The sequence below is a fragment of the Gopherus evgoodei genome, unplaced genomic scaffold (genome assembly GCF_007399415.2).
Source record: "Gopherus evgoodei ecotype Sinaloan lineage unplaced genomic scaffold, rGopEvg1_v1.p scaffold_35_arrow_ctg1, whole genome shotgun sequence".
Lineage (NCBI taxonomy): Eukaryota > Metazoa > Chordata > Testudines > Testudinidae > Gopherus > Gopherus evgoodei.
The window spans coordinates 500,529-509,430 of record NW_022060027.1 but is presented as its reverse complement, the minus strand read 5'-3'; the positions used below and the strand labels follow the sequence as shown (position 1 = coordinate 509,430).

General features: G+C 44.5%; 1 non-coding gene across 1 annotated transcript; it reads left to right on the top strand.

The window, feature by feature from the left end:
- Nucleotides 1–2,473: 2,473 nt before the first annotated feature.
- TRNAV-AAC lies at nt 2,474–2,546 on the top strand. The gene has a single exon. It is a non-coding gene; the product is annotated as a tRNA-Val (tRNA).
- Nucleotides 2,547–8,902: the final 6,356 nt, after the last annotated feature.

Below are 8,902 nucleotides of genomic sequence, written 5' to 3'. Positions count from 1 at the left end.
AAATTAATAGGTTTCAGAATGGAAGCCATGTTAGTCTGTATCAGCAAAAAGAATGAAGAGTACTTGTGGCACCTTAGAGACTAACAAATTTATTTGAGAAACAACTCCGACATCATAATAAAAAAGGCTGACAAAGGAGGTGCTGTCGTCATCATGACTAGGTCGGAATATGAACGAGAGGCTGCTAGGCAGCTCTCTAACACCACATTCTACAAGCCATTACCCTCTGACCCCACTGAGAGTTACCAAAAGAAACCACACCATCTGCTCAAGAAACTCAGTGAAAAAGCACAAGAACAAATCTGCACAGACACACCCCTAGAACTCCAATCAGGGGTATTCTAATGTCTACCCAAGACCCATAAACCTGGAAATCCTGGATGCCCCATCATCTCATCCATTGGCACTCTGACAGCAGGATTGTTTGGCTATGTAGACTCCCTCCTCAGGCCCTATGCTACCAGCACTCCTAGCTATCTTTGAGACACCATTGATTTCCTGAGGAAACTACAGTCCACTGGTGATCTTCCAGAAAACACCATCCTGGCCACTATGGAGACAGAAGCCCTCTACACCAACGTTCCACACAAAGATGGATTACAAGCCGTCAGGAACAGTATCCTCAATAATGTCACGGCAAACTTGGTGGCTGAACTTTGTGATTTTGTCCTCACTCACAACTATTTGACATTTGGGGACAATATATACCTTCAAGTCAGTGGCACTGCTTTGGGTACTCACATGGCCCCACAGTATGCCAACGTTTTTATGGCTGACTTAGAACAATGCTTCCTCAGCTCTCATCCCCCTACTCTACTTGCGCTACACTGATGACATCTTCATCATCTGGACCCATGGAAAAGAATCCCTTCAGGAATTCCACCATGATTTCAACAATTTCCATCCCACCATCAACCTCAGCCTGGACCAGTCCACACAAGAGAGCCACTTCTTGGACACTAAAGTGCTAATAAACGATGGTCACATAAACACCACCCTGTACTGGAAACCTACTGACCTCTATACTTACCTACATGCCTCCAGCTTCCATCCAGGACACACCACATGATCCATTGTCTACAGCCAAGCTCTAAGATTGAACCGCATTTTCTCCAACCCATCAGACAAAGACAAACACCTACAAGATCTCTATCAAGTGTTCTTACAACTACAATACCCACCTGCTGAAGTAAAGAAACAGATTGACAAAGCCAGAAGAGTACCTAGAAGTCACCTACTAGAGGACAGGTCCAACAAAGCAAGTAACAGAACTCCACTAGCTGTCAACTTCAGCCCCCAACTAAAACCTCTCTAGCGCATCATCAAGGATCTACAAGCTATCCTGAATGACGATCCCTCACTCTCACAGATCTTGGGAAACAGGCCAGTCCTTGCTTAAGACAACCCCCCAACCTGAAGCAAATACTTACCAGCAACCACATAACAAAAACACTAACCCAGGAACCTATCCTTGCAACAAAGCCTGTTGACAACTCTGTCCACATATCTATTCAGGGGACACCCTTATAGGACCTAATCACATCAGCCACACTATCAGAGGCTCATTCACCTGCATATCTACCAATGTGATATATGCTATTATGTGCCAGCAATGTTCCTCTGCCATGCACATTGGCCAAACCAGACAGTCTCTATGTAAAATAATAAACGGACACAAATCACATGTCAAGAATTATAACATTCAAAAATCTGTCGGAGAACACTTCAATCTCCCTGGTCACTTGATGATAGACCTAAAAGTCACAATATTACAACAATTAACCTTCAAAAACAGACTCCAATGAGAGACTACAGAATTGGAATTAATTTGCAAAGTGGACATCATTAAATTAGGCTAGAGTAAAGACTGGGAGTGGATGGGTCATTACACAAAGTCAAACTATTTCCCCATGTTTATTTGTCCCCCTACTGTTACTCACACCTTCTTGTCAACTGTTGGAAATGAGCCATCCTGATTATCACTACAAAAGGTTTTTTCTCCTGCTGATAATAGCTCACCTTAACTGCTCACTCTCATTATAGTGTGTATGGCAACACCCATTTTTTCATGTTCTCTCTCTCTATATATCTTCCTGCTGTATTTTCCGCTGCATGCATCCAATGAAGTGGGTTTTAGACCATGAAAGCTTATGTTCAAATAATTTGTTAGTCTCTAAGGTGCCACAATTACTCCTCTTTCTTTTTGCAGATAAATTAATGGAGGTTAAGTCCATGAATGGCTATTCGCCATGATGGGTAAGGAGTGGGATCCCTAGCCTCTGTTTGTCAGAGAGTGGAGATGGATGGCAGGAGAGAGATCACTTGATCATTATCTGTTAGGTTCAATCCCTCTGGGGCACCTGGTATTGGCCACTGTTGGCAGATATGATGCGGGGTTGGATGGACCTTTGGTCTGACCCAGTATGGCCATTCTTATGTTCTTATGAAGGGAGGGGCAGAACACTGCAACAGAGTTTCTGTAGTGTAGTGGTTATCATATTTGTCTAACATGCAAAAAGTCCCTGGTTCAAAACCAGGCAGAAACATAAGGGCTTAATTTTCCCAGCTCCTACTGGCCTGTCCCTGCTGTTGTAGGAGCAGCAGTGATTTCTATGCTCAAAAGGTCTGTTATACTTCCCCTGCTCCCACTTTTGTCTCCTCTCCCTCTCTGAATGCCTGTGAAGTGGCTTTTCCCCTCCCGCTCCCTCCTGGACTGCTCGTGGGATGAATGTTCTGGTTGAAGAGCTGAAGAGCTCCCAGGTAGACAAGGTGTCTGGGACTCTAATTAGGCAGCACTCACAGACCCAGAACATGGACACTGCCCAAGGTGGAGTGTGACCAACCAGATGCAGCCAAGTCATCTCTAGTCGCAGGCCATGAGGTGTAGGCCCTTAAAAGGGGAAGGGGCCATGTGCTCAGGAGAGCACTCACAAGCTTGTACCTCCAGTGAATGCCCTTTGCCTGGACTGCTTGGCCAGTGGTTCTCTGCGTTGTATTTCATTGAGCCTCAGGAAGACTTACCTTCATTGCACCGTCCATAGCTGTGAGACACTTACCTTGCAGAATCCTGACATCTGCAGTGCTGTGCCTGTCCTGGGAGTGTGAGAATGCGAGTGTGACCCCTCCTCCCCCACTTATTTTGAGCTTAGCTATCAGTATAATAAATGTGCTGCTATCTGCCAGACTCTGGTGGGTCATTAGTCCTCCCTACGCTTACTAGCTGGCCCAATTTTGGGTAACACCTGCGATAACCCTAATCCCAGCATGGCAGAGGGTGGTGAAATGACCTGAGGAAAAAGCCTTGGCATCAGCAGGGGAAAGCTAGATGATCTTGGAGAGTCACCTTTTGAAGCCTTGTGGCTTGGCTTCCTCTGCTCTTGGAGGTTGGCCTACGGAGGCCAGCTCTTCCTGCTGGCCTCCTTTGTATGACTTGCCAAAGGAGGAAGTGAGGCAGGAATGGGGCAAAAGAGGAAAGTCGAGCTGAAGAAGGCACGGCAGAAGCTAAGCGCCTCAGTGCGGCTAAGTGGGGTTAGTAGAGTGCCACCATTCATTCTGCAAAGCCTGGGGTGGTGGGGTTGGCTACTGAGAGGTAGAATCCTATGCCTGCCTCTTGGCTTCCCAGGGATAGACTCATAGACTCATAGACTCTAGGACTGGAAGGGACCTCGAGACTTCAGGCAAAACAGAGGAATTACCCCATATTTTCTTGTATTTGTTTCATAGGCAGCCCAGGTTTTCAATTACATAACACTGTATACATTCTTCAGCTAATTCAGCTAAATTGTTCATAGCCAAACCAAATGATTGCAATCCAATAATTTCTTTGCCTGAATTTATTTACAAACATTTCACAGACACTCAGAATTTTTTTATTTAGCATTTTTACAAAGTTCAACTGCTGTTCCATCCAGCAACTACAGAGTTCACTTCTCACTTTCCCTTAAATCACTTGCTTGTCTCCCAACAGCCACTTTTATCAACTTAACTCACCATTCCAAGTAAGTCCTGGGTATTTGAAATCCCCATGCTTACACTTACTGACTCTTTCCTTCCACTACACCCTTAAAGTTTTCCAATCTGTTTTCCAATCTCTCTGTCTGTTGCCTGCCCACCTGGGACTGATCCTGCTTTTCTCGCTGAACCGTCCCTTCCATGGGCACCAACTTGTTCCACTACCAGTTTAGCTAGGAGGGTGGGCTTTTTAACTAGCCCCCACCCTTCCTGGTCTCTTCCCTTACACATTCTTACTCACAAGACTACCCGAGTCCTCCTTCGTGAGGCTTGTCACCTGGACGAAAACACATGGCCCATTGGGCAAAGGCCATTTACTTAACATATAATCCAAACGCCTTTAGAGGGTTTACCCAGAAACCCAGCCGTCTGTCTGCTGACACTTAAACAGAAAAGAGAATTACATGGAGCAGAGGGAATTACAGTTTAAGCCAAGCTTTCCCACTTCTATACACTGACCGCTACAGCGGACGGGACAGAAGGATCTCAGTTCAACCTCAGAGCTCTCTCGCACGCATGACTTCCACTCCGAGGAATTACGACCGAGAGGTTCAGTTCCGCCCACACTCCTAACGCCCAAATGAACAGAGCAGAAAAACAACAGTAACCAGTTAAACAGAACAGAACCAGAACCAGATAGCGTTTCCTTATCCTATTAGGGCTCACTTTTAATCATGCAGTTCTCAACATATAACACCGACAGTACCAAGCAAAGCAAACATAAAATAACAAGGGTAAAACAAATAGATGGTGTAAATTCTGCAGGGCTCCCCTCTTCTTAATTGCTCACCAAATTGTGACAAATTTCTGTTACCAATCTATCCCTCGTGTCAGGTGATCAGGCTGACATTACAGGATCATTGGGGGAAGATAAAGAAAACACACCATATAATTGAATTTTGAAGCTTCATTAATAAAATAATAAAACAACAACGGAGAGTGTTGGGAATGCTCCCACATCACTCAGGAAAACATTAATGCCCCAAGCCCGAAGCCTCTTTCATACTCACTCACCTACATCCAGACTGGCTACTTCTGTGTATCATGTTCAGAGAAGGGAGAGAGGTGGACAGGAGATTATCCTGTATACAGCTTGTCCAGAATTTTCAACATGCTTCCACTCTTGGGAGGGTTGTTCTTTTACACTCTGGAATCTCCTGCAGCATATCTTTCAGAGATTCCAGTCCAGGTCAGCTGCCTGTGGCTTCTTTGGTGTCACCAAGCCACATCAGCTCTGGGGTCACAAAGGCACACTGTTGGATCTTACTGAAAGGAAAAAAGTGGGACCGCTAAACACTGAGGATGGAATGGAGGTTAAGGATATCCTAGGCATGGCCCAATATCTAAATAAATACTTTGCCTCAGTATTTGATAAGGCTAATGAGGAGCTTAGGGATAATGGAAGGATGACAAATGGGAATGAGGATATGGAGGTGGATATTACCACATCTGAGGTAGAAGCCAAACTTGAACAGCTTAATGGGACAAAATCGGAGGGCCCAGATAATCTTCCTCCAAGAATATTAAAGGAACTGGCACATGAAATTGCAAGCCCGTTAGCAAGAATTTTTAATGAATTGGTAAACTCAGGGGCTGTACAGTACGGCTGGAGAATTGCTAACAGAGTTCCTATCTTTAAGAAAGGGAAAAAATGTGATCCGAGTAACTATAGGCCTGTTAGTTTGATATCTGTAGTATGTAAGGTCTTGGAAAAAATTTTGAAGGAGAAAGTAGTTAAGGACATTGAGGTCAATGTTAATTGGGACAAATTACAACATGGTTTTACTAAAGGTAGATCGTGCCATACCAACCTGATCTCCTTCTTTGAGAAGGTGACAGATTATTTAGACAAAGGAAATGCAATAGATCTAATTTACCTCGATTTTAGTAGGGCATTTGACACGGTTCCACATGGGGAATTATTAGTTAAATTGGATAAGATGGGGATCAATATGAGAATTGAAAGGTGGATAAGGAACTGGTTAAAGGGGAGACTACAACAGGTCATACTGAAAGGTGAACTGTCAGGCTGGAAGGAGGTTACTAGTGGAGTTCCTCAGGGATCAGTTTTGGGACCAATCTTATTTAACCTTTTTAGTACTGACCTTGGCACAAAAAGCGGGAATGTGCTAATAAACTTTGCGGATGATACAAAGCTGGGAGGTATTGCTAACACAGAGAAGGACCGGGATATCATACAGGAAGATCTGGATGACCTTGTAAACTGGAGTAATAGTAATAGGATGAAATTTAATAGTGAAAAGTGCAAGGTCATGCATTTAGGGATTAATAATAAGAATTTTAGATATACATTGGGGACACATCAGTTGGAAGCAACAGAGGAGGACAAGGACCTCGGAGTATTGGTTGATCACAGGATGACTATGAGCCGCCAATGTGATATGGCCATTAAAAAAGCTAATGCAGTTTTAGGATGCATCAGGCGAGGTATTTCCAGCAAAGATAAAGAGGTGTTAGTACCGTTATATAAGGCACTGGTGAGACCTCATCTGGAATACTGTGTGCAGTTCTGGTCTCCCATGTTTAAGAAGGATGAATTCAAACTGAAACAGGTTCAGAGACGGGCTACTAGGATGATCCGAGGAATGGAAAACTGTCATATGAAAGGAGACTCAAAGAGCTTGGCTTGTTTAGCCTAGCCAAAAGAAGGCTGAGAGGGGATATGCTTGCATTTTATAAATATATCAGAGGGATTAATATTAGGGAGGGAGAGGAATTATTTAAGTTTAGTACCAATGTAGACACAAGAACAAATGGGTATAAACTGAACACTAGGAAGTTTAGACTTGAAATTAGACAAAGGTTTCTAACCATTAGAGGAGTGAAGTTCTGGAACAGCCTTCCAAGGGGAGTAGTGGGGGCAAAAGACATATCTGGCTTTAAGACTAAGCTTGATAAATTTATGGAAAGGATGGTATAGCTTAATTTTGGCAACTGATCTTTGATTATCAACAGATAAGTATGCCCAGTGGTCTGTGATGGGATGGGATCTGAGTTACTGCAGAGAATTCTTTCCTGAGTGCTGGCTAGTGAGTCTTGCTCACATGCTCAAGGTTTAGCTGATCGCTATATTTGGGGTCAGGAAGGAATTTTCCTCTAGGGCAGATTGGCAGAGGCCCTGGAGGTTTTTCGCCTTCCCCTGCAGCGTGGGGCATGGGTCACTTGCTAGAAGATTCTCTGCAGTTTGAGGTCTTCAAACCACAATTTGAAGACTTCAATAACTCAGACATAGGTTAGGGGGTTGTTATAGAAGTGGATGGGTAGAGTTCTGTGGCCTGCTTTGTGCAGGAGGTCAGACTAGATGATCATATTGGTCCCTTCTGACCCTAAAGTCTATGAGTCTATGAAACCCATTGCCTTTTCTGGGGTCTGAACTCAGGACCTTCAGGTTATGAGACTGACAAGCTGCCAGCTGCATTAAGAAGGCTTGGAAAAGCTTTAGGTTCAGTGTGTATGTAAGCAGAGTCAGGATGACCTCTATCCTGACATCTGGTGGTGAATTATGGGAAGTGTGGAAAGAATGTCAAGAAGTGTGAAATCTCAAATATTTGCATGGGCACACTCAGCAAGGCAGCCTGGGATGGTTATTTTGACAGTCTGGGATCCCCAATTTCTTTGTTATTGTAGCAGGATAAATAAAGTGTTGCCACCTGATTATGTGAATGAGGAACTACAAGACTGCTTTAGAACAGAAATGTCTCCATATAAATGACACTTGCTAGACAAGGGACATGGGTTCCAAAACCCAGTGACTTGAGAGAGGTTGGTGACTGGTGTGTGTATATGATGATATGGATCTCTTTTAAGGGCCCAGAATATTAATTGCATATTCTCTTCTCTCCACTGTTAAAGAGTAAAGCTAATTTTGATTCCATTAGGATTTCATCTAGAGACTGCTGAACTGAATTCATGTTGGGCCAATAATGCACCAGCACCAGGGATCCCCTACTAAGAACTGAGATTCCTGAGTGCTGTGTTAACTAGTGGGAGAGCCTGAAGACCTATCCTTAAGCAGCTGGCAGAGTAGAGCAGTTTGCAGTGTGTTGGAGCAGCCCATGGAACAGTGAGTGGAGTGAAGTGGTTTGCAGGGACAGCTGGAGGAGCAGCACAGCTGATGTGGTGGAGCTGGTTGTGGTGAAGGCTGCAGCAGAATTCCATGGAGAGGCAGAGCAGTTGTCCCTGGCCCATGTAAGGTGCCCCTTAACACTCTGTGTGGACTCCCCCCCATTTCCACCCAGGCTGGGGGGGTAAAACTCTGCAGATAAACTCTTGAATTCTGGGGTGGCACGGGCCAGGGACTTTTGGGTTGTTGGACTTTGGGGTGATTGGACTTAAGACCTTTAGGGGAAAAGGACATTGCCAAAACTTACTTGGAGGTGGGTTTTTGTTTATGGTTTGTGTTATAATCCTGTTTGTGGTGTTTCTCCAATGGGATGCCGCATTGTTTCCTTCCTTTATTAAAACGATTTTGCTACACTCTGACTCCGTCCTTCCAAGAGAGGAAGTATTGCCTCCTAGAGGAGCCTAGGGGGTGTGGTATGTAAGTGTCCCAGGTCAGTGGGTTGGGGCTCAAGGCGGTTATGCAATGTGTTATTGAAACAGAACCCTTGGATACTGAACCCAGCCCTTGTTGCTGCCATCTCAGAGGGGCAGAAGAAGGGTTACATATATAGGACCCTCCCACAGCAGTGACTGCCCCCCATCAGCCAGCTGTGGGAAGAACAACTTGGGATTGATTGGGGAAGCCAGCTTTAAAAACACAAGTGTAACATGCTAGTTATATTTTAATAAGACCAAAGCCTCCTTAAACCCAGGGTCACGATCACTGGAATGATTTTGTCCTGATTTTTTACTGGCCGCAGACACAAAG